This window comes from Mastomys coucha, unplaced genomic scaffold (genome assembly GCF_008632895.1).
Source record: "Mastomys coucha isolate ucsf_1 unplaced genomic scaffold, UCSF_Mcou_1 pScaffold21, whole genome shotgun sequence".
Classification (NCBI taxonomy): domain Eukaryota; kingdom Metazoa; phylum Chordata; class Mammalia; order Rodentia; family Muridae; genus Mastomys; species Mastomys coucha.
Window position 1 is genome coordinate 19078374 of NW_022196904.1, and position 4841 is coordinate 19083214.

General features: G+C 56.5%; 1 protein-coding gene and 1 long non-coding RNA gene across 5 annotated transcripts in view; one reads left to right on the forward strand and one right to left on the reverse strand.

Annotated features, from left to right (window-relative positions):
- LOC116101838 overlaps positions 1–4607 on the forward strand; it is a 22824-nt gene extending 18217 nt beyond the window's left edge. The window contains exons 1-2 of one of the 2 annotated variants that reach the window (XR_004122939.1): positions 517–671; positions 3298–4607. This is a non-coding gene — a long non-coding RNA (uncharacterized LOC116101838). Of the gene's footprint in view, positions 1–516; positions 672–3297 lie in introns of those variants that run through there. The other variant, XR_004122938.1, reaches the window with a different exon arrangement.
- Positions 1–4841, reverse strand: part of Pou2f2 (POU class 2 homeobox 2) — an 80686-nt gene that overhangs the window by 55263 nt on the left and 20582 nt on the right. The gene's annotated exons all lie outside the window — the stretch shown is intronic.

Sequence of the window (4841 nt, forward strand, 5' to 3'; positions counted from 1 at the left end):
CCCCCCCCCAAGTACCTGGAAAGAGACCTTCAGAGAGGGTTCTCTCCTGCTCATTGTCACACAGCAAAAGTGAACCCACAGCCTGGACTGCCCTAACATGACACCTGCCCAGCCTGACTGCAGCTGGTAAAGAGGAGCCATAGCTGTCAGCCCTCCTGACTATGGGAATAAAAAGCCACTGGGGAAACAAAAAGAAATGTTCAAACCCTGGGTGTTTATGTTTTCCTACCACAAAGCTGAGGGGGCTCTTGAAGAGAAAGAGGGTCGCAGCCAAGAGGAAGTGGGGGGGCAAGGCATACCTTTTTGGGGGGCTCAAATATGTTCCCACAGCTTGCCCAGGGGACCCTAGATGTACCCAGGACTAAGGGGTCCCGGCTGCCCTCCCCCAAACCTCCCCTCCCTTCTCTCTCCCTCTCTTTCTCGCTGGCTATCGACCGACCAGGCTGTGACATGGTGGATCAATACAGCAGGGATATAAAGCCGGCTGGCTGGCTGCCTGCCTCTGCCTCTCTCTCTCCCTTGCTTCTCTTCCTTTCTTTCCTGGAGCCGCACCCAGGCCCCCACCCCATGTACCCCTTACCCCTACCTCTGGGGGGGCCAGCCTTCACCCCATACTCCCCTACTGCAGAAGCGTTTAGGGGGGCTGAGAGCTTGGAGAGCCAGGAGAGGGGGTGAGTATGGGGGTGGGCAGGGAAGCAGATGGGTGTGGGGGGGGTCACGTTTGCAGGCTAGGCGGCTGGGATAAACTGAGGAACAGCCCTCTAGGAAGAAAGGGGGCACCCCCTCAGGTGGGAGAGCTCAGAGGGATGGGGCCCTTTGAGGGTAGCTGAGGGTGAGGGATGAAGCCTAGGGTGGTGGGCAGGGTTCCTGGCTGGGCAGGGGGATGGGGAAATGCTCTTCTGAGCCGGCCTGTGGGAGAAGGGAAGAAAGTCCTGGATACTGGATTTGGAAGGGCAAATGGGGCATCCTGGGCAAGCCTGTCGCCCACCCTTAGGACCCTGGCCTCACCCCAGAGCCTGGGCTGAATATGCTGGGGTGTGGGTGGCCTTTCTTAAGGTGGCAGACAGGATGTTCCAGCCAAAGGGCTGTGGAGTCCAAATGGATGCCACACATGGAAGGTGTACACAGGTCCTTAAGCTGTGTTAGGGGACTCCAGAATTGTCTCCTGACTGCCCTGACCCTCGAGCCATGTCTGTGTGTGACTGTGAGTCTGTGGGGTTTGTTGTGTGTATATGTCCATGGTGTCTCCATGATAACTGGGTGTCCTCAAACGCCTGTGTGGCCCTTGGGGAGATGTGGATGGATCCCAAGAGGATACTCTCTGCCCCTAGGAAGGGTGGTGGCTAAGTGTCCCTCTGTGCTCTAGTGAACTGGATTGTGGTGACGTGTCCACGTCTCTGGTGGGGTGTGTCTGAGTGTGGGTGTTTTGGAGTGGGTCTGTATGTGTCCCTGTGGGCGGCTGTCCCTGGGCTTAGAGCCCGTATGGTCCTCTCTATATGTATCGAAGGCTCTATATGAGCAGTAGAGACTCCGGTGGGTTCACTGTGTGTCTACCTGTTCCAGATGACCCTGTGTGCCGATGGCCAAGTGCGGTCCCATCAGTGGGATGGAGGCTCTGGGTGTGTCCCTGTGTGTGTCGTGGTGACTCGGTGTTCGTGATGGGGGGCAGAGGTCACATCCCTGAGTCCGAGTGGGGGAGGGGGTGGAGCAACAGAGGCTGCCACCGAGACACTGGCTAGTGAGGTTTATGGCTACATCATCTCCACATAGAATATAAGGGCCAGTCTGCCTTCTTTCTTCTCCTGCCAGAGGCCCCAGACCCCTGCCAGGATGGGCTCAGGCTCCCTTGCTTCCTTCTCCCACCTTGGGTGGGGTGCGACTCTGTTCTTCAGCACCCTTTGCTTTGGTGGACACTACCTCAACTCCACCAAGCGACCTCCGTCCCTCCCAACCCCCCCAGTGCCACCCGCTCCCCCCGCCCTCCCCCCACCACAAGTCCAGTCCAACCCAGACAAAAGCAATTACTCCTGAGGTAGGATGTGAGTGTGGGTGTTAGAAACAGAAAAAAAAATAGTGGGGGGAAGGGAGGGGGAGGGAGACACACACACAGAGGCAGGGATGGTCAGCCAGAGACCTGGAGAGACAGGGATGAAGAAAAAGGCAGGGGGAGTAGGAAGGACATCCAGAGCTACTGGGGGGGGGGGCAGAAACCGAGAGATGAGGATGGACAGAGACATAGATCCAGGAGACAGAAGCAGCAGGGAAAAGCCATGGAAGGCCAAGTGGAGAGACACAGTAAAAGAGAGTAGGGGACTCGGGGATGGAGAAAAAGGACAGGGACAGAGTGAAAGCTCAGGGAAGAGCTGCACAGAGAGAGGACATCTGGGGAGCCCCAGCTAGGGACAGCCAGAAAACACAGAGAGGGAGAAACACAAAGAGTGAGATCAGATAAAAGACAGATGTACAGACAGAGGCTGACTGACACTGGTGATGTAGTGAGGAGCCCAAGTCAGCAAAGACAGAGAGCGCTGGAGGGAGTTCAAAGCCTTCTCCCCGACCAGAACACACCCCCTAGGCCAGAAGTCAGGTATGGCCAAGCCCTCCCCAGAGCCCTTGGTCCCCCAGAGCCAGAATGAGGAGGGAACAGGGTGGGCAGATCCTCTCAGCTATCAAACAAGAGAGCCGGGCACAGTGCATCCTCACTGCCAACACACCAGCCAGTTAATGTCACCTACATGTGCCATATACCACATCACTCACCCTGCATGCCCAGAGAGGACACCTGAGCCCCCACTAGGCCCTTCCTGCCTGCCTCACAGCTGTGCCCTCCCTGCCTGGTAGCCTTAGCTCCCATCTTTCCTCCTTGGTGCCAAGCCAGTGAGTGGCCTTGTCCTACCACCTACAAGGTGTCTTCATGACCTCCGGCTTGGGGGACTTCCTGCCTTTCCTACTTGTCTCTGTCTGTTTTCCTGTCCCCTACCCCATTTCCACTGCCTCCCTTCTCTTTGCTCTTCTCAAGAGCTCCCCAGCATTCCTCCAAAATCAGATGGTGACCCCTCTGGACCTCCTGTTGGCCAGGTACCTCAAGAAGAGTGCACTCCCTAGCCCTCCCCTTTGCTGGGGGAAAAAGTGGCTACATCCAGTCCCCACCCCCTCACCATCACCACCACCACCACCACCACCACCACTACCACCCACCTCTTGTCTTCTTCCTGTTCTTGCCACCTTGGCCCCTGCCAGGCCCCCATGTGATCGTTTCTGAGGCCAGAAGCTAAAACTCTATTTATACACCTCCAGGCTCAGAAGAAGAGAAAACACTCGGGAAGGGATGGAGAGGCAGACAAAGCTGAATGAAGAGTGCCTGTCGGGAGCACGGAGAGAACTAGAGGACTATGGAAGGCCAGGAGCAGGAGACCTGTGGGCCCAGTGAGCTGCTCAGACCTCTGCACTCAGTGGGATTCCCAACAGGCCTTGCTCAAAGCTCGCAGGGTTACTCTGAGGTCTGCCTCTGTTGTGGATCAGAGCTCTGAATTCGCACCCTGCCTTCCTTTGCTGTGGGACTATCGAGGATTCCAGAGACTCACAGCTCCCAACCTGCCAAAGGTGAGCTTTCTAGTCCTCCCCTCCCCCACATCTGTAAGCCCCACCCTGTGGGTAAGAGATACTCCCAAACTACAGCTGTTTCCACCCGCCCTGCCTGGGGACGCCAACCACAGACAAAGGCACCAAGCCATCACTTGCTACCTCTTAGAATCCCGTCCTCAAATCTGGGCTTCACAGCCAGTAAGGAACGCAGCCCATTCACACAGTGTGGCTGGTACGCAGCCAGCTAAGGAGCTGTCCCATCCCCCAAACCAACAGAGCTGCTGCACCGCTGACGCCCGGTCTCTGGCCCCGCCCTAAGCCACAAGCACACACCCTAGCTAAAGTCAAGACTTCACCCAGCCCCATACCGCAGATGCAGACGCAGCTCAGGAGAAGGCTGAGTGGACCTGGGGTCTGGAAAACCTGTTGGCCTGCCTGCCGGTTCACTGTCTTATCTCCACCCACTGCTCTCCGGTTTCTCTAGCGGGAGACACCCCCACCCAGTCACTGAAGACTCTGCCTCATACGGCCCTGGGTTGTTCTTCCAAGTCGCCTCCTTAGACCCAGCGACGCAAGACTTGTCCCCCACAAGTGAGCTCCCGCTCCTGAGATCTTCAGGGCTCCTGCACGAGGATTATAGGAGTCTGTCCTTGTTACCTCCGTGATGTAGCATGCGGAGGCCATCAGGCCCGGGGACTGCAGTTGGCCACGGGGACTGTAAGGCCAGAGCCGCATTCATGGCTCCGACAACTGATAAGCCTGTCACTGTTACCACATCCACAGTTAGACCTATGCTGGCTTCTCTGAGCCCTTCAGAAACACCCTCCCAAAGATGTCCCGGAGGCTCTGCGTGCTTCATCTAACCCCTCTTTCCTCCGACGAAATTCTTTGCAGTCCCACAGTCAAGCTGATAAGGCTTGTGTCTGATTTGGGGGTGCCTCTGAGGCCTCAGAAGTTCTCCTACTTGTCAGTATCTCCAGGCCTCGTATTGCTGTAGTAATAAATAGATGGATATGGATCTGCTTGTGTGTGTTTGCTCATTTATTTATTAGCCCGACAATGCTTCCTGGGCATTTTACATTGTACCAGGAGCGACTGCAGACATGTAGACAAGTAGAGAAGCCTCTTCCCTATGAGGATGATGGGGGGACAAAAAGCCAGTGCGGAGCAGGACAGATGGGGTGAAGCAGCCCAGGGATGGGGACACTGCCCAGGGCAGAGCACCTTAGATAGAAGTCAGAGAGAGAGAGAGAGGG